The sequence below is a fragment of the Bison bison genome, unplaced genomic scaffold (genome assembly GCF_000754665.1).
Source record: "Bison bison bison isolate TAMUID 2011002044 unplaced genomic scaffold, Bison_UMD1.0 scf7180017864098, whole genome shotgun sequence".
NCBI lineage: Eukaryota > Metazoa > Chordata > Mammalia > Artiodactyla > Bovidae > Bison > Bison bison.
This window is the reverse complement of record NW_011494670.1, coordinates 3,713,396-3,734,457: the sequence shown is the minus strand read 5'-3', so window position 1 is coordinate 3,734,457 and position 21,062 is coordinate 3,713,396. Positions and strand designations below refer to the sequence as shown.

The 21,062-nt window shown below is 40.7% G+C and overlaps 1 long non-coding RNA gene across 1 annotated transcript in view; it reads left to right on the top strand.

Moving 5' to 3' along the window:
* The window catches only part of LOC104987549, a 68,722-nt gene extending 51,392 nt beyond the window's left edge, over window positions 1–17,330 (top strand). Inside the window, exons 2-3 of the long non-coding RNA XR_825141.1 lie at window positions 15,146–15,236; window positions 17,279–17,330. This is a non-coding gene — a long non-coding RNA (uncharacterized LOC104987549). The remainder of the gene's footprint in view (window positions 1–15,145; window positions 15,237–17,278) is intronic.
* The last annotated feature ends 3,732 nt before the right edge of the window (window positions 17,331–21,062 follow it).

Genomic DNA, 21,062 nt, shown 5'->3' with positions numbered 1-21,062 from the left:
ATCAGCCCTGGAATTTCTTTGGAGGGAATGATGCTAAAGCTGAAACTCCAGTACTTTGGCCACCTCATGCGAAGAGTTGACTCATTGGAAAAGACTCTGATGCTGGGAGGGATTGGGAGCAGGAGGAGAAGGGGACGACAGAGGATGAGATGGCTGGATTGGCATCGCTGACTCGATGGACGTGAGTCTGAGTGAACTCCGGGAGTTGGTGATGGACAGGGAGCCTGGCGTGCTGTGATTCATGGGGTCGCAAAGAGTTGGACGCGACTGAGTGACTGATCTGATCTGAATATGTAATGTATCAATGGAAAAACAAAATGTCGAAGTTAACTGAATAAGAAATGCAGAGGAAGAAATCCTCATATAATTTGATGTGACTTGAAATTTACTGACAAACTTTTAAAATGTCAAAACCACAGGCACCAGTGACAGCCAACTTTAACCAACCTCCAGATGACTGAAAGTGACTTATTAGAGAGGAACGCCAGATCCTCTAGATTCTCACATGCAAATATTGTGAAGAAAGTTTAGGTAGAATTCTGGCTTAGGTATTAAAAAGAGAAAGCTTAGATTGATAGATGAATGGTATTTTTTAGTTAGTTTTAAAATAAATTAGTACATGTACTGTAGTGCTTACATTTTTAACTTGAAAAGTCTTGATGTGAAAGTGAAAGTCACTCAGTTGTGTTAGACTCTTTTCGACCCCGTGGACTGTTTAGTCCATTGAATTCTGCAGGCCGGAATACTGGAGAGGGTAGCCTTTCCCTTCTCCAGGGGATCTTCTCAACCCAGGGATCGAACCCAGGTCTCCCGCATTGTGGGTGGATTCTTTACCAGCTGAGCCATAAGGGAAGCCCAAGACTACTGGCGTGGGTAGCCTATCCCTTCTCCAGGGGATCTTCCCAACCCAGGAGTCGAACCGGGGTCTCCTGCATTGCAGGTAGATTCTTTACCAACTGAACTATGAGGGAAGCCTGAAATGTCTTACAGTGTGTCTTATAATCAGTGGTTTCTTAGACTCAAGAAATTTAGTTATAATGCTCCCCCTGTTTCATGCTCTTGTCTCTGCCATCCAGTTGATCTCTGGAAACTCACTACCTGTCATTTTACAATCCAGTTCCCCTAAACAGTTTCCTGCCCTATAAATGTAACATGCTCTCTCAACTCTTTATACCTGTGGCACATCCTCTGCTTGGCGTTGTTGTTTGTTCAGTCACTCAGTTGTGTCTGACTCTTTGCGACCCCGTGGATGCTACACAGCAGGTTTCCCTGTCCATCACTATCTCCCAGAGCTTGCTCAGATTCGTGCCCATTGAGTCGATGGTACCATTCAACCGTCTCATCTCCTGTCACCCCCTTCTCCTCCTGCCTTCAATCTTTCCCAGCATCAGGGTCCTTTCCAATGAGTTGGTACTGTGCATCAGGTAACCACAGCATTGGAGCTTCAGCTTCAGCATCAGTCCTTCCGATGACTATTCAGGGTTGATTTCCTTCAGGATTGACCTGCTCTGTTCTTTAGCCATTGAATGCAATTTTCCTGGCATATTTCTCAGTAGTTTAAGACTCAGCTCTGGCGTCACTTCTCTAAAAAATTTTCCCTGACTGTGTACCGCCTCCATATTGTACCCTGTGCTTATCTCTGGCACGGCACTTAGAGTGCAAATCTTATATTTTTACTCATATCAATTCAACAACACACAAACAAAAGCAAACATATTTTTCATGCAGCATGGCCCCTAAATGGAAGCCAAATTCTTCATCTGGTGCTTCACTGAAGAATCTCTGATCTGTTTCCGTACTGGGGGTGTGTGATCGCACTGTGTGATGGGTTTACTGAGTTATTGCAGTTTGTTGTATAGAGTTGCTGGGCTCAATTTGCAAAAACCAGAACTCATTCTACATATTTTAAGCAGGATAAACTATAATTCAAGGAATCCAGCTCATACATATTCATCAGAGTGCTGGAGACCATTGCTAAATTTTTCAGAAAAAATTCCAGAATACTGCTACCTGGCCTGTCAGGAGTGCTGCTGCCTCTCTCAGAGCAGGCATGTGGAATTAGGAGTGACCCGTACCTGCTGCTGTTCCGGGGTCAGGGAGCCAGCACTAACCCAATCGCACCTACCTCTGGACCCCCACAGAGCATGATATGGGCACTGGGACATGGCTGCGGAAAACCCAGATACCCCAGGACTGTGCCTCTGAGTAGGAGGAAGACTGGATGGTGTTCACTTGCGGATTCAATCTCATGCAAAGAATTGAAGGACTTATCCAGTTTGCACTGGAAACCTGGTGGCAAGGGGTTCTGAACCAAGTAGTTTTATCTGTTCTACTGGTGCAGGTCGGGGGGTGCTCTAGAAAGCTGAACTGAATGCTTATATCTAATTCCCTACATCCGCCATAACCAGGTGTGCTGTGTATCTCGAGCAAGGTAGAGACCTTTCTTGGGTAACTTTGTTTATACATTAAAACCAACATCTCACATGACTGTAAATCCACGATCTGTTCTAAGACAATGGCCTCTTTGTCTTAGAAGTAGACTTCCAGCTCTGAACAGTGACCGCGCTCTACTCATCTTTGGAACACAGTGGCCAGTACCGTGACTTGTCAAATGAATGAGGAATGTATGCATCAATTAACTGGTGAATAAAAAAAAAAAAAACACCAAACCCTGTGTCCCTTTGTCCTTTTTTTGATTCAGCCAGTAGTTCCTCTGACTTTTCTTTACTGTCTGAGCCACCAGGGAAGCCCCTTTGACTTTTTCTAATCCAATGGTTCTCAATCAGGGGCAATTTTGCCTTTCCCGGGGGACATTTAGAGATGTCTAGAGACATTTTTGAGTATAACTATTTTCAGGGAGGAGTGCCATTGGCATCCACTGGGTAGAGACAGGCTTGGTGCTAAATATCCTATAATGCATAGGACAGACCCTGAAACAAAGGATTATTCAGCACAAAATGTCAATAGTGCTGGGGTTGAGAAATCGGCTCTAATTACTTTTTCTTATTCTGTCTGCCACAATATTCTTATGTCAATAGATCAGAGCCCTTGAGAATTTGGACTTTCTCAAAATTTAAATCCTCATCTGTCTTTTTCCTTTTGGCAGGGGTTTCCCCCTGTCGCCTCTCTTTCCATGTTAATCATTCTGTCCCCACATGTATTAATAATGGACCTCAGGGACACAGACTGGCCTTTAAGCTCTTACAATAGAATGTTTCTAGAGGGAAATTTTGGAGTGTCTTTCTTCAAGTTCTTAATTTTATAGCTCTAGATTTTGAATTAAAATTTCATTCAACTTACAAAATATCTTTAAAAAATGGGAGATTTTATTCTAAAATATTTAGAACCTTGATGGTCAATGTATCAATTTTACTGAATTAGTTGATTTTTTACTTTACTCTTTCCTCTTTTGACAATTATCTGTCCAGTAGTCTTCAAGAGCAATGAAATCTTGCTCCCAAAATGAACTTTCTAGAAAAATTCAGTACTTCTTTTAGTTTATAGAAATATATCCCTTTTCATAGTTAAGTACTTCTGGAAGTGTAAATATATCACAATTAGATAATTAATGTAATTAAATGCTTATAATTAAAACATAAGTACTTAGTCATAATTAAAGTCATATATGTCTATGATCAGAACAGGGAGTCAATAAACCTCTTAAAGCCTGAACTAAATGTAACTCAGCTTAAGCATCCAACTCTTACTGAGCAGCTACTATTCCCCTCTGCTTGCCATTGAGAATACATTAGTGAGCATATTATATCCAGTCCTTACCCTCCTGGAGCTTTCATTATTTAGTTAGGGTCTCTCTCTACTAGATAATCACACAAGTAGGATTTAATTACTATGGTGAAAATCTTATAACTAAAAATCACAAGATGGTATGAAAGTAAATAGGGAATCTGACAGTATTTAGAAGTTAATCAGGAGAGTTTCTTAAGAAAATAGTGATTGAATTCATACCTGAAAGATGAAAGAGTTGGCTATGCACAATCTGGAGGAAACAACATTCCTAGCAGATGCATCTATAATATCTTGAGGCAAAAAAAGAGTTTGTTCAGAAAACACAGAGAAGGATTTTGGATGTAATATGTAGAACTGGGAAGCCATGAAATGGTTTTAGTAGAGGAAAGATTTAATCAGATTTACATTTTAAATGGGCTTCCCTTGTGGCTCAGCTGGTAAAGAATCCGCCTGCAATGCGGGAGACCTGGGTTTGATCCCTGGGTTGGGAAGATCCCCTGGGGAAGGGAAAGGCTACCCACTCCAGTATTCTGGCCTGGAGAATTCCATGTACTGTGTAGTCCATGGGGTCGCAAAGAATTGGACATGACTGTACGACTTTCGCTTTTCACATTTTAAATGATTGCTGTCATTGTTATGTGAAAAATGGAGTTGGGACAAGGAAAAGTATGTTAGAGGAAACTGGAGAGAGGGTGATCTGGGTAGCCAGGTGAGAGATGATGGTGACTTCAATCGGAAAGCAGATCAATGTGGGGGCAAAGTCAACTGAATTTGTGATTATTTTTTGGGGGGGCAGAAGTGGAGTGGAGTGTGGTTAGGGGAGAATCACTGAAGGAGAGGAAGTGTTCACAGACTTCTGGCTAGAGAGTCTGGGAGGATGCTGATATCATTTACCATGATAGGTAACGCTAGAGGAGAAGCAGTTTGGGGCAAAGTGGTTAGAGATGATTAATTTATTTGCAGAGCATACTCTGTTTCAGATTCTTATAATACATTCAAGTGTCTCAACTAGGGATAATATAAACATTTGGACAAATGAGTCTGTAACTCAGAAGAGCAACCTGGGCTGGAGATACGTTTTAAATACTATTGCCTATAGATGGTGTTTGAAGATACAGGAATAGCTGAGATCACTTTGGGAGAGAATTGAAGAGGGACAAAGACTGAGCCCTGAGGAAGTTCTACACAGAAAGATGGGTAGAAAGGGAAACATCAGCAAAGCAGGCTGAAAATGAGTCAGAAGAAAAACCAAGGAAGTGTGGGCACATGGAAAGATGCAAGGCAAGGAAAGAGATGGTTACTAGAGGGAGAAGTGGGATCCTGTGTACTACAGAGGGAAGCTAGGGGTTTAAATAGGGAAGATGTGAGCATTTTCACTGACTTGGAAACATGTAAGTCATAGGTGGCTTAATGCTAGAATCTAGGCAGTAAGAGCAGAAGCCAGGTCTATGACCATACCACCCTGAACACACCCAATGTTGTCTGATCTTGGAAGCTGAGCAGGGTAGGCCCTGGTGAGTACTTGGTTGAGAAGAATAAAAGCCAGACTAGAATGGATTGAGAATAGTAGTGGAAATTGAAGCTATAGCTGTATATTTTATAGCTGGGAGACTAAATAAGGTTTTAGTTGGAAATTTGTAGTCTACTAAAATTTTGTTTTGTTTTTTAAGATAGGAGAGACACTTTAACAGGTGGTGCTGGGAAAACTGGTCAACCATGTGTAAAGGAATGAAACTAGAACGCTTTCTAACACCACACAAAAAAATAAACTCAAAATGGATTGAAGATCTAAATGTAAGACCAGAAACTATAAAACTCTTAGAGGAAAACATAGGCAGAGCACTCTCTGACATAAATCACAGCAAGATCTTCTATGACCCAACTCCCAGAATAATGGAAATAAAAACAAAAATAAACGAATGGGATCTAACTAAACTTTAAAGCTTTTGCACAACGAAGGAAACTATGGTGGTGGTGGTGGTGGTGGTTTAGTCTCTAAGTCGTATCTGACTCTTGCGATCCCATGGACTGTAACCTGCCAGGCTCATTGTCCATGGTTTTCTCCAGGTGAGAATAATGGAGTGGGTTGCCATTTCCTCCTCCAGGAAGGAAACTATAAGCAAGGTGAAAAGACAGCCTTCAGAATGGGAGAAAATAATAGTGAATGAAGCAACTGACAAAGAATTAATCTCAGAAACATGCAAGCAGCTCATGCAGCTCAATACCAGAAAAATGAACAACCCAATAAAAAAGTGGGCCAAAGAACTAAATAGACATTTCTCCAAAGACATATAGATGGCCAACAAACACATGAAAGAATGCTCAACATCACTCATTATTAGAGAAATGCAAATCAAAACCACAATGAGGTATTATCTCACGCCAGTCAGAATGGCTGCCATCAAAAAGTCTACAAACAAATGCTGGAGAAGGTGTGGAGAAAAGGGAACCCTCTTACACTGTTGGTGGGAATTAAACTAGTACAGCCACTATGGAGAACAGTGTGGATATTCCTTAAAAAACTGGAAATAGAACTGCCATATGACCCAGCAATCCCACTGCTGGGCATATACACCAAGGAAACCAGAAGTGAAAGAGACACATGTACTTCACTGTTCATTGCAGCACTGTTACAATAGCTAGGACATTGAAGCAACCTAGATGTCCATCGGCAGATGAATGGTTAAGGAAATCATCGTACATATACACAATGGAACATTACTCAGCTAAAAAGAATGCATTTGAGTCAGTTCTAATGAGATGGATGAAACTGGAGCCTATTATACAGAGTGAAGTAAGTTAGAAAGAGAAACACCAGTATAGTATATTAATGCATATATATGGACAAAGACGGTAACAACAATCCTATATGCAAGACAGCAAAAGAGATACAGATGTAAAGAACAGACTGTTGGACTCTGTGGGAGAAGGCGAGGGTGGGATGGTTTGAGAGAATAGAACTGAAACATGTATATGACCATATGTAAAATAGATGACCAAATTTCATGCATAAAGCAGGGCACTCAAAGCCAGTGCACTGGGACAACCCTGAGGGATGGGATGGGGAGGGGGCTTCAGGATGGGGGCGCTCATGTGCTCTTGTGGCTGATCTGTGTTGATGTGTGGCAGGGGCCACCACAGTGCTGTGAAGTGACTGTCCTCCAATTAAAATAAATAAAATAATTTTTTTTTAAAGGAGAGACAATAGTATGTTTAAATGATTACCAAGGGAGTTCAGTAAAGAAGAAAATTTTGAAGTTATGTAAGAGACAACGGATATAATCCAGAGGGGGAAGTTCCTGAGAAAGTGGGAGGAGGTGGGATCCATAGCACAGATGAAGAGACTTTCCTATGATGGAAAATACTTCCTATTTAGTTAACAGGAGGAGAGAGATAACAAATGTGAAGTTTAGAATATATAAATGTGATTCCTTTAGAGTGAAATATGACTTAAATCCTCTTAGTGATCTGAGGTTATTTGCATATATACCTCCAGAGCTTGAAATTAGTAACCATGTTATTAGGAGATTAAGATGTAGGAGTACATTTGTGGATGCCTTCCTACCTGAGGAGTACTTAAGAGATAAGGTGCTATAATCTTATTTGAAAGGAGTTGATATCTCTGTCATTCCACTGGCATGGAGCCTGGGTACCTTCACACTGCAGGTCTCACTTCTCATGCCCACAAGGTGATTTGATAAGTATCCCCAGGCAAACAACCAAAATAAAAGTTGATGGGCACTGAACAACCATGTGCTTATAGACTTCATCAGGATTGAATAACACTTTGGGATTCGTTTTTCACCCTTGTTTTGGACAGCGTAGGAGTAGAAAGATTTGCTAGGCTCCTGAGATGCCAAGGCACCTTTGGCTGTGATAGTGGCAGTGGTAATGTGTCGGTAAGAATTGTGTTTGACCGCAAGAGACAAAAAATTCCACCACATTGGCCTAAACAATATGGGTTCACGTCATATAATAATCAGTTGTTTGATACAGATTTCTGGTATTTCAGGGACAGAACAGTGTCAGGGCCAGCATCTTTGTGTTCTCTTGATCTTTCCCCACGTTCATGGTATGAGTGCTGACGTCCAGCCATTGTTTCTGCTTTCAAAGCGAGAAGAAGTAGGAACTTGGAAGTGCTTACTAGTTACATGTGTCCCTCTTTATCAAAGAAGAAAAATTCCGCAGAAATCACTCCGGCAGATCTCTGCTTACATCCGGGGCCAGAGGGTAAAGGAAGCTGACAAAGTATATTCTTGACTATGTAGCCTCTTTGGTGGAGGCATCATGGTGGAAAAGGGTGGGAAATAACTCTTGGGTAGTCCAATCCGCAATGTCTGTCACTTGGCAACAGGAGACTGAGGAAGCACTCCAGGAGGAGACAGAAGTGGCAAGTCATGGCCCGGGCCAAAGCAGAGGAAGTGAGTCACCAAATAGCAGTGGCTCTGAATAGACTGAAAACAGGTTGGTGTCTGAGAAAAGAAATCTTTAGGAAGAATGTGGTCTCTAAACCATTCCTTGGGAGCTTTAGGATAGTATCATATCTGTTTTACTCACCAACATATTACCAAGTACTTAGTGTGGTATCTGGTATATAGTAGGCTTTCAGTGACTGTTAAATTATTGCATGAATGAATCCTCTATGACCATGCTGAGATAAACCCAAGACAATAGTAGGAGGAACCTGGTGCTGCCTCACTTAATTTGAGATGTATTTCAATGGAGTTGGGGCCAATTTGGCAGATTAAAATCATTGATTTTGACAGACTGAGAGGAGGACATAGCTTCTTTGTTTTCTTTTCCAATGTATGTCCTAGAAAGGGGCCTACTTAAGAAAATTGCACAGAATTGAGGAGTTTGGGATTGAGATGAGTTTCAGGGCTTCTTACCCACATAGGGACAGCAGGAGAGCACAGTGGGGAAGACGGGTCCAGTGTAACCCAGCCCTGTCATGTCCACACATGTCTTTCTTTAAAGGATATTCTGCACATTCAATTAACAAGAGACCAGAAGAGTTGGCTGGGGAAATTTCACTCCTGATTAAAAATTCCATTTGTCTGTGAGCTGAGCTTATTTTAATAAATTGACAGAGAAATGAATCTGAGGCTGCTAGTCCTTTAGTCCATTTAAATGAGTCATAGTGAATTGAATCTTTCCAATTTTTTCAGTTTTCTTTAGGCTGCTCAGTCATATATTAATAGTATTCTCAAAGTTATAAATACATTGAAATAGATTTTACAATTGTGAAAGTTTAAAAGCTATGATTTAAAAAAAAATAGAAGAGGGGGAACTCTGCAATCTATCTTCTCTTAGATTCAGGAATTTTAAAAAATCTGAAACTTATATATAATCATTTTCTCCATGTTATTCTTGAATTCCTTTACATTGTTGTTACGATCAAAGTTCTGCAAAACTTGCTTATTGTAAAAGTCATTTTCAGTGGACTGAAAAAAAAAAACTTCCTACTCCTCCTTAGAAATTACAAAAATAATTAACTTGTTGGAAGCCATAGAAGAACCAGAATGTTAGAACAAATAAAGAGAAGAAAATTAAATTAGGATCCTTTTTCATATATTTTCTCAGGGTGGAGAGTTCTTTTCTTAATTGAGAGACTGTAGGGAAATAATAAGGAAAAACAACTATGATCTTACAGGTGGTGCTAGTGGTAAAGAATCCAGCTGCCAGTGTAGGAGACACAAGAGAGGCAGGTTTGATCCCTACGTTGGCAAGATCCCCTGAAGTAGGAAGTGGCAACCCACTTCAGTATTCTTGCCTGGAAAATTCCATGGACAGAGGAACCTGGCAGGCTACAGTCCATGGGGCTGCAAAGAGTCAGATAAGATTGAGCAAAAGTAGCCATAATTAATGTTGCTTTCCTAGTTAGATTATAATTTGCTCTGGGGCCTCCCCTGTGGCTCAGCTGGTAAAGAATCTGCCTGCAATGTGGGAGACCTGGGTTCACTCTCTGGGTTGGGGAGATCCCCTGGAGAAGGGAAAGGCTACCCATTCCAGTATTCTGACCTGGAGAATTCCGTGGACTGTATAGTCCAGGGGGTTGCAAAGGGTCAGACACAACTGAGTGACTTTCACTTACTCACCTGTGTTTGAAATTCAGAATAAGGAACATTTAATTGTCTCCATTATATATAATACAATATATTTAGGGACTTCCCTGGTGGTTCAGATGGTAAAGAATCTGCCTGCAATGCAGGAGACCAAGGTTCAATTCCTGGGTTGGGAAGATCTCCTGGAGAAAGGAATGACAACCCCACTCTGGTGTTCTTGCCTGGAGAATTCCATGGACAGAGGAGCCTGGTGGCAGGTTATAGCCCATGGGGTCACAAAGAGTCAGACATGACTAAGCAACTAACACACACACATAGTAAAACTTTATTCTATATTATGATGAGTTTTGTGGCCTAAGGAGCACCAGACCCACCATCTGGTATCTGGTCCAGGCTCTTCTAAGATAGGTAACTTTAGGCAAGTCACTTCTATCTATGGAGGTTCAAGGTTCCTCTTGAGAGAGTTGGACTAACATTTTGCTCCTCAGTCTTTTTCTGCCTCAACATACTGGATAGTTGCAGTATTCAGTAATAAATTCAATAGTAATAGTATATGTACTAGGGTTCTGCAGAGAGTCCAAATGAATAGAGTAAATACATGGGAAGGGATTTATTATGAGGGATTGGCTCTTGTAACCATGGAGGCTGAGAAATCCATATGTTAGATGCTGAGTTAGGGACTTTTCCTCATTTCATTCTCAGCACATGAAATTGCATTATATTTTGTGATAATCCCCAGTTTAGAGAGAGGGAAATTGGCTCAGGAAATTTAAGAAACAAAGCAAGGTCACGCAACTAGTGAGTAACATATCTCTTATTGAAAAGTGAAAGTGTTAGTCGCTTAATTGTGTCCGACTCTGTGACCCCATGGACTGTAGCCCACCAGGCTCCTCTGTCCATGGAATTCTCCAGGCAAGAATACCAGAGTGGGTTGCCATTCCCTTCTGCAAGGGATCCTTCCCAACCGAGGGTTGGAACCCAGGTCTCCTGCATTGCAGACAGATTATTTACCATCTGAGATACCAGGGAAGCTCTATCTCTTATTAATTCAGGGCTATCTAATATTTAAGTGTTTGTTCTTAGCCCCTACATTATGCTGCTGCTTATAGTCATGATTCTCAAATGGGGTGGTGATAAGTTTATGCCCCTTGACCCATGGAAAAATCATGATGTTGATCTGCCAGGAGATTTTAAAAAGCTCACTTGAATATAACCGAACTAGGTGATCTTTAGGCTTCTTTTCACAGATAACATTTATGACTTTGGGATCCTGCTGCTGAGAAGGAAGGAGCAAGATTGAATCCAATAAATTCTGCTGCTTTTTGTTGTCCTCAGATAGCCTGCACAAATCTGCCACTCATCAGTTCCTCCTTGTCTCCTTCAATAACTCACTGTCTTCAGAACAGCCTCTGATCAGAAACTTCATTAAGTCAGCTCTGACTTGTCTTAGATCATACCTCTTAGATAACATATTGAAAATGCCAGTTGGGTCACCTGTGGTGCTATTCTAATTAGACTGCCTTAGGCATAATTTTGTTAATATTGCTATAACAACAAATAACCCTGTCACTGATGCCAGTGATCCAATTACAACCTGTACATCTAGCAATTATTATCTTTATAGTTGGCAAGGATAAGTTGACTGAGGGTCACTTATAAATGAGAGTCATACCCACATTTCAATTTTCTGATATCCAAAAGATGTGTCATACCTTCAGGATCTTTTCTCATGAGAGCACCCCTTCTGAAAGGACTGGCAGAAAAGAATGCATCATCAGACTCTCACCTGGGCACATTTTTATGCACTTCTTTTCCTTTCCTGCATAACAATTGGAGAGAACAGAGATGTCTAAAAGTAGGTGAGACCCTTGATTGAAGGAGAAGATTGGAAGAGTCCTGTGGAGAGCTGTTCCTGGAAGCTTTTTCAGATTCTTTCGAGCTAAAATGTAACCCCAAAATAGAAAGAGGATGACCGTCACATTTGGTTTAACTGCCTATGGAGGCACTGCCTTTTTTAAAAAGTGTTTTCAGAGCATATGGTGTAGTGCCTTCTGCCTGGTGGTATTGTGCTTAGGGCCTCCTTCATAGCTCAGTCAGTAGAGAATCTGCCTGCAATGCAGGAGACCTGGGTTTGATTCCTGGGTGAGGAAGAATCCTGGGAAGAATTCCTGGGTCGAGAAGATCCCCTGGAGAAGAAAATGGAAACCCACTCCAGTATTCTTGCCTGGAGAATCCCATGGACAGAGGAGCCTGGCAGGCTATAGTCCATGGGGTCACAAGAGTCAGACACGACTTAGCAACTAAACCACCACCACTGTCCTTATTATATGAAAGGCTGCTCCTCCACTTCAGCTGTTTCTCATTCCTGTTGTGAGTTTTCTTTTTTCTTTCCCTTGTCCTTCCCCTTCTGCTTTGCTCTGCCTCTGACTGGGGTACATATCCCTATGTCCTACACTCTTCCACTTCAAGCTTTAGGTGAAAACAATGGGCTGGGGAAGAGGGAAATGAGGGGCTATGCAGACTTATACTATCTTCGTTACAAGAGCCTCACAAGAGCAATATTTTTACCTGCATGTTCCATTGGTCCAGCCATAGTCCTGCTCCACTAACTCCATAGGCCACTGATAGTTCATAGTTCAGAGAGGCTTGGAGTTCCATGCTTCTCACATGGAGTCCAAGTAGATTGTATTCCAGAAGACAAACAATGGAGCAAAGCCTACACGTTTTACTGCCCCCTCACCATGTGTAATGGCTCCATCACCTTTTATTGAATACCACCATGTGCCAAGACTTAGGCCAAGTGTTTTTCATGTGTTAATATAAACCGTCTCCCTCCTATTCCAGTGTCCAGTCCCCTCATTACTGTAAAAGATGACTCTGGTCCCACTTCGGCTCTTATTCCTTGGACTAAATTTTCAGGAGCCACATGGAGCCTTCTCTCTCTTGCCCCAAATCTCCCACCTCAGCTTTTCATCCCTACAGTTCCTGACGTGGTTCCCATTGGAATCCTGTCCGTTGTCTCCCTCTTCCTCAAGGTATCCTCCTGGTACCATCAACCTGTGAAATTTTTACTCTACTATCAGAATCGGGGCCCCTGATCTGCATGTTGGGATACTGCTCTTTTAGTTATTTCCCTGAATACAGTTTGGCATGAGAATGCACAAAAGCTTAGCTCTGTAGTTAAATGCATACCAGTATCTCAGGTGTATTGTGGTTCAATCAACTTTTACAAGTTGGCCCCAAATCGAACTCTAGTGCTGTTTCTTTGTAATATGTGTCTTGAATTGAATTCAGTGAATTTACAAATGAAGTTTTGGAGCATAATCTATTGATATGTTAGGGACAGTCTATATTTTGGACGTATATATTAATAAGAAAAGTTGCAGTTTTGTAGCTTGAAGAATTAACCTTAAAACATTGCTTTTAGGAATAGCAATCTCTTTTTCTAAATGAGACTTGAGTTGTGTCCTGTGACAAAACTAAATTAAGTTTTAAATAAAGTATGTGGCTTTCTACTCCAAATCAAAGCAACCAGCCAAAATAACTGGCAAGTGTAGAGAAAGCTATTGGAAAGTAAGTTCTTTTTTCATGAAAGGAAAAGAAAGTTTGTGTCATTTCCATCTCTTTTGGTTTACATCGAGCTCAGCTAGTTCCTGGCATAGAGTCACATTTCAATAAACGTTGGTGAGTGTTGGTTTTGAATAAATAGGATGCTCTAGTGTCTGTATCTTTGCTAGCAAGTATTCCAACTGAACTAAATTATTTATCTTAAATTGAGTGTCTTCCCCCGCTGCCCCAATACTTTTCTCTGATGCTTATTTTTGTAGTGTGCAATTAAAGGTTGGTGAATGGCTGTTACAAATGATGGCATATTGGTTGAATGCCCAGACTAGGAGGAGAGGGTCACACCCTATCTTATTCTTGTCACACTATTCTTTGGACAAGGGAGTCAAGAGTTGGTTTGGAGCTTTTGTATTTAGTCTGTCACTTGGTTTATTGTTTGTCTGGAGTCCTTTATGGTTGATGAAAGGAAGCAGAGTTCTAAATGGGAGCTCATTGAGTCAGGATCCATGTCTGTTCACCTTCATGCCCTCTTTTAACATCTAGCCTAGAGAAGGAAGGAAATAACTACCATTTGTTAAGGATCTACTGAGTCAGGCACTCTTCTGGGCAGGTTATATACATGGTCTCATTTAATTAACACAACAGCCTTATGATACAAATTTAGAGTTGAAAAAACTGAAAAATATAAGGCTTAAGGAATTTGCTAAAATCATGTAGTTATGAAATTCACCATTGTATACTCAACTCCTAGCAGTGCCTTATACATAATAAAGTTCAGTAAATAAATACTGTTCTGTCTTTAATGTTCCTGCTCTTTTCATTGTCAAATGCTGCCTATCCAGTATTTGTACTTAATTTGAGAGCCCCAAGAATGGTTTGAGACATCTGGTGAATGCGCAGGGGTTTTCATGTTTCATATATGTTATAACCATTCATCTAGTTATACCCACTTTTTTGTGGAGGAGGAGGATGCTTTCTTTTCTGTATTTTTTTTAATTCAAAAATATTTACTGAGAATCTATTGGTAAAATGGGTTATGGTGTTCAAGATAAACAAGTAAGTTTCTATCTCTAACACAAAAAGCTCAAAATGTTATGAAGGAGACACATGTGAACACACAATGACAATATGTATTACATGTATATAAAATCAGTGTCACCACTGACAGGGGTTTTGTGAGAGTCTCCAGCTTCTGCCACAGAGACTGAGGTAGAGGTGTCTGAGGGGAAAAAAAATATTTGAGACTCAAATGATGAATTATTTGCTCATCAGCTAGATAAGAGAAAGGCATTCAAGGCCATAGGGGCAGCAAGAACAAAGATACAAGATTTGAAAAAATCTGCAAGACATTCCCAAGTGGTGCTGGTGGTAAAGAACTGGCCTGCCAATGCAGGAGACATAAGAGACAAGGGTTGGATCGCTGGGTTGGGGAGATTCCCCTGGAGATGGGAATGGCAACCCACTCTACTATTCTTGCCTGGAGAATCCCATGGACAGAGGAGCCTGGCGGGCTACAGTCCACAGAGTCTCACAGAGTCAGACACGACTGAAGTGTCTGAGCACACACACATGCAAGACATTCATGTGATTGGATGGTGGTTTGCATGTAAATTTATCATGGAAGGATGAGGATGAAGAAGTAACTTGTTAATAAATACCATACCATTTATTTCACACTTATTGTATGTCAATTAGATTGCTAAGGGCTTCATATAATCATCATCATCATCATGCCTGGCAATAACTTATGATTATTATTTTTATTTTAGGAATAAGGACACTAAGCCTTTGGGAATTTAAGCTTTGGCTTAATTCCAAAGTCACACGACTAGTGACTGACAGAGCCAGCTCTTGAACCAGGTGAGTCTGACACCAAAGCCATCGTGCCTTACCACTATAGGACACTACTTTCCAAATGTAAAAATTCAGGATAGGAATGGTTGCGTAGGCTCTGCTGAGAAATCTGGATTTTATTCTCCTCACTATGAGAAATAATAAAAAGATTTTAGAACTGTTTTAAAAAAAGCCCACTCTCTCTTTGACAGGCTTGGCAATATATTTCTGTATATCCTCAGGCAAGGGAAAAGAAAATATAAACACATGGGACTACATCAAACGAGAACGCTTTTGTACAGCAAAGGAAACTATCAACAAAATGAAAAGACAGCCTGATAAATTGAGAAGATGTTTGTAAATCATATGTGTAGTAAAGAGTTAATATCCAAAATATGTATGAAGAACTCATACAACTCAATAACAAAAAAAATACAACCTGATTCAAAATTAGATATAGAACTCGAATACACATTTCTCTAAAGAAGACACACAGATGGCCAACAGTTCTATGAAAAGATATTCAGCATCACCAGTTATTAGGGAAATGCAAATCAACACTACAATGAGATATTGCTTCATGCCTATTATCAAAAAGACAGTAAATAACAAATGTTAGCAAGGATGTGGAGAAAATGGAACCTTTATACACTGTTGATAGGAATGTAAATTGGTAAAGCTACTATGGAAAACAGTATGGAGATTCCTCAAAAAATCAAGAGTAGGACTACCATATGATCCATCTATCCCACTTTTGAGTATTTACCCAAAGAATATGAAAACATTAATTTGAAAAGATATATGCGCCCCTTACTTCATTGCAGCATTATTTACAATAGCCAATATGTGGAAATGACCAAAGTACTTACCAGTGAGTGGATGGATAAAGAAGTTATGGTTTATATACACAATGGAATACTACTCAGCCATAAAAAGACAAAATCTTGCCATTTGCATCAACATGGATGGACCTAAAGGGTCCATTATGTTCAGTCAAATAAATCAGAGAAATTCACTTATATGTGAAATCTAAAAAACAAAACAAACTGGCAAACATAACTAAGCAGAAACAGATTCACAGATACAGAGAGCACAGCAGGAGTTTGCCAGAGGAGAGGGGCATGGGGATGAGTGAACTAGGCGAGGGAAATGAAGAAGTGCACACTTTAGTTACAAGTCATGAAAGTGATACATACATACAGAATAGGGAGTACAGTCAATACATAGCCAATAATAACGTAGTATCTTTTTATAGTGAACAGGTGGCGACTCGACTTACCATGGTGATCATTTTGTAATGTATAGAAATATTGAATCACTATGTTTTACACTGGGAACTAACATAGTATTGTAGGTCAATTATACTTCAAAAAACAAATGAACAAATAAACTTACAGAGAAAGGCTTGTGGTTACCAGAGGCAGGGGATGGGAGGAGGGGAATTGGATAAAGGTGGTCAAAAGGTACGAACTTCCAGCTTAGGTAACATAAGTACTAGGGATGTGGTGTATAATGTGAGTCATATAATTAACACTGCTGCATGTTATATATAAAAGTTGTGAAGTTAGTAAGTCCAAAGAATTCTCATCACAATGAAAATGTTTTTATTTTTCATTAATTTTGAATTTGTATGAGATGATGGATGTTCACTAAATTTATTGTGTTCATTTCATGGTGTATGTGAGTCAAGTCCTTCTGCCATGTACCTTAAATAATGCTGTACGTCAGTAAAACTGGGAGGAAAAAATGAAACTTTCTAGCTACCTTTTTCCAGCCTGTGGAATCACAAACAAACAAAATAAATGGAACTAAACCAAACCCAACACACAGATAGAGAACAGAGTAGTGGTTACCAGAGGGGAATGGGTAGGGAGAGGGCACAATGGGTAGAGGGGGTCAACTGGCGGTGGATGGAATCGAAACCTTTGGTGCTGAGCACACTGTAGGGTGTAGAGAACTAGTGTATAATGTGGTACAGATGAAACTTACGTAATTTTATAAACCAATGTTGCCTCCATAAAAATAAGTTAAAAATTATCTTTATTTCATATAAAAAATTACCCTTTTAGGATCGGATTATGGACATTGTGGAGCCTGGGATACCAAGAAGGAAAACGTTTCATTCATAGAGAGATATTATGGCTTCACAACCCAGATAATCCCAATGGTATCATCACTCACCTAAAGCCAGACATCCTGGAATGTGAAGTCAAGTGGGCCTTAGGAAGCATCATTACGAACAAAGCTAGTGGAGGTGATGGAATTCCAGTTGAGCTATTTCACATCCTTAAAGATGATGCTGTGAAAGTGCTGCACTCAACATGCTAGCAAATTTTGAAAACTCAGCAGTGGCCACAGGACTGGAAAAGGTCAGTTTTTATTCCAATCCCAAAGAAAGGCAATGCCAAAGAATGCCCAAACTACCGCACAATTGCACTCATCTCACATGATACTAAAGTGATGCTCAAAATTCTCAAAGCCAGGCTTCAGCAATATGTGAACCATGAACTTCCAGATGTTCAAGCTGGTTTTAGAAAAGGCAGAGGAACCAGAGATCACATTACCAACATCCACTGGATCATTGAAAAAGCAAGAGAGTTCCAGAAAAACATCTATTTCTGCTTTATTGACTATGCCAAAACCTTTGACTGTGTGAATCATAATAAACTGTGGAAAGTTCTGAAAGAGATGGGAATACCAGACCACCTGACCTCCGTCTTGAGAAATCTGTATACAGATCAGAAAGCAACAGTTAGAACCGGACATGGAACAACAGACTGGTTCCAAATAGGAAAAGGAGTATATCAAGGCTGTATGTTGTCACCTTGCTTATTTAACTTATATGCAGAGTATGTCATGAGAAATGCTGGATTGGATGAAGCACAAGCTGGAATCAAGATTGCCGGGAGAAATATCAATAACCTCAGATATGCAGATGACACCACCCTTGTCACCCTTTGGCAGAAAGAGAAGAAGAGCTAAAGAGCCTCTTGATGAAAGTAAAAGAGGAGAGTGAAAAGGTTTGCTTAAAACTCAACATTCAGAAAACGAAGATCATGGCATCTGGTCCCAGCACTTCATGGCAAATAGATGGGGAGACAGTTCAAATAGTGACAGACTTTATTTGGGGGGGCTCCAAAATCACTGCAGGTGGTGACTGCAGCCATGAAAATAAAAGACCCTTGCTCCCTGGAAGAAAAGTTATGACCAACCTAGACAGCATATTAAAAAGCAGAGACATTACTTTGCCAACAAAGGTGCATCTAGTCAAAGCTATGGTTTTTCCAGTAGTCATGTATGCATGTGAGAGTTGGACTATAAAGAAAGCTGAGCGCCAAAGAATAGATGTTTTTGAACTGTGATGTTGGAGAAGACTCTTGAGAGTGCCTTGGACTGCAAGGAGATCCAACTAGTCCATCCTAAAGGAGATCAGTCCTGAGTGTTCATTGGAAGGATTGATGTTGCAGCTGAAACTCCAATACTTTGGCCACCTGTTGTGAAGAACTGACTAATTGGAAAAGACCCTGATGCTGGGAAAGATCGAAGGCAAGAGGAGAAGGGGACGACAGAGGATGAGATGGCTGGATGTCATCACCAACTCAATGGACATTATGTTTGAGTGAACTCTGGGAGTTGGTGATGGACAGGGAGGCCTGGCATGCTGCAGTTCATGGGGTCACAAAGTGTCAGACACAACTGAGTGACTGAACTGAACTGACTGAACTGATGGCTTGAACCAAAACAGAAGTGGGGACAGAGACAGAGGATAGATTCCATGAGTTGTTGGAAGATAAACAAGGAAAGATTTGATGATTAATATAGCAAGTAAGGGAGAAGATGAGAGTAATTTCCAGTTTGGTGATGTTGATAGTTTCCACTGAGATGCCATTAATAAAAAGGATACTGGAAGAGAAATAGGTTTGACTCATAGGAAAGAAGAGCTACTAAGGTTAATTTTAGGAAGTAAAGAGTTTGAGACTCATCCAGGTGGAGAAGAAAGTAGTCACTTGGAACTAAAGCTGAAGATGTCCCAGGAGAGGCTGGGTTAGGACTCCTTTGACTTGGGAATGATTAAAGTGAAGCATCAGTATTTTAAGGGAATTATTAGTGGCAGGGGAATCGTCTAAGAAACTGAGGAGGATCTGCCAGAGTGATGGGAAAAGGATCAGAAGACAGAGCTTGGAAGACTTGATTCTAAGAGCTGTGGAAAGAGTGGGAGAGGGGGAGGTGGGGACAGGCAGGTGGGCTCTCCAAGAGTACGATGGGAGATCAGCAAAAGAGGGGGGGACACAGGAACGAGGCAAACAGATACTGGTATAAGCTGAGCACAAGAACTGGGAGTTGGTGATTAACCTGGAGGAAAGAACAGTAACAACTGATTAAGTCCCTACGAGGCACTGGAGGAGGAAGGTGGACAAGAGAGGCATCACTTCCTCTGAGCCAGGTGAGATGGAGGTGCGTAGGCTGAGAGGCAGGTTAATTTGAAAGCAATTATTTTTTTGCATGTAGTTTCAAATTGAGTTATAATTTTAACAAGTCAGGTGAGAGCTTGTCTAGGTGATGATAATAAATAATTGACTCAAGAGCAAAATCTTCTTTCCTCACAGGGAACTTTTGTAAATTAACAAGACAGTCATCGTTAGGGAAATTTTGAGATCCTGAGAAAATCGAGTAGTGTCCTTCTCACTTTCTTCTTCTCTAACATCCTTATGTGGGTACAAAACAGGTGAAAATGAACGTAGTGGGGAATCCCTGAGAGAAAAATGAGATCCACAGGAGTCGAAATGATAGCCTGTCAGAACTTTATACTTATCAAGTGCCTCGTGGCTTTTATTTCCCATGTTCCCTACCCATTCCTGTGCTCTCGTTTTTCCTTCTGCCTCGTACACCCCTCACCACCTCCTCCTTGCCACACCACTGCCCTCCACTTTACCTCCTTACTACAAGGCCCCTCAACCTTCCTTCTCCTCTGATAGCAGGAACACTTTTTATATTGCTCTTTGCTGCCCATCTGTCATACCTTAGAGTTGTGTGTATGTCTTTTGCTTGTCCAACTGGACATTATGTGTCTACACAGGGAATGTCTTCTACTTTTTCTTTTACCCTCCACTGTCCCTTGCTGAACAAATATAATGATTCCCTTTTTATAGATGACAAAGAAAAAAAAGATAGATGAGAAACCATAAAGCTTGTGAGTATAGAATTTAAGACTGTTCAGAACTGAGGTCTTCTGATTCCAGGCTTTTAACCTAAACTCTTTTCCTGTCTAGAAACGTTAGACAAGTGCTAAGGGGGCACCTAAGGGAGAAAAAGTGAAAGTGTGCATTAATATAGAGGCTCAGATGACCCAGGAAATACCAGCTGAGTCACTTCTTATTCTCCCAGAAGCTGCTTGTGAGGTCATCTGCCTGAGTCATGGCAGACCTTCCCTAGTTACTCTGATGTGAGGGGCACATCCAGTGGGCTCGGCTAGAGCTCAGCTGTTCTTTAAGATGAATGGATAAGAAAGCTGTGGTACATATACACAATGGAGTATTACTCAGCCATTAAAAAGAATACATTTGAATCAGTTCTAATGAGGTGGATGAAACTGGAGCCTATTATACAGAGTGAAGTAAGCCAGAAGGAAAAACATAAATACAGTATACTAACGCATATATATGGAATTTAGAAAGATGGTAACAATAACCCGGTGTACGAGACAGCAAAAGAGACACTGATGTATAGAACAGTCTTATGGACTCTGTGGGAGAGGGAGAGGGTGGGAAGATTTGGGAGAATGACATTGAAACATGTAAAATATCACGTAAGAAACGAGTTGCCAGTCCAGGTTCGATACACGATACTGGATGC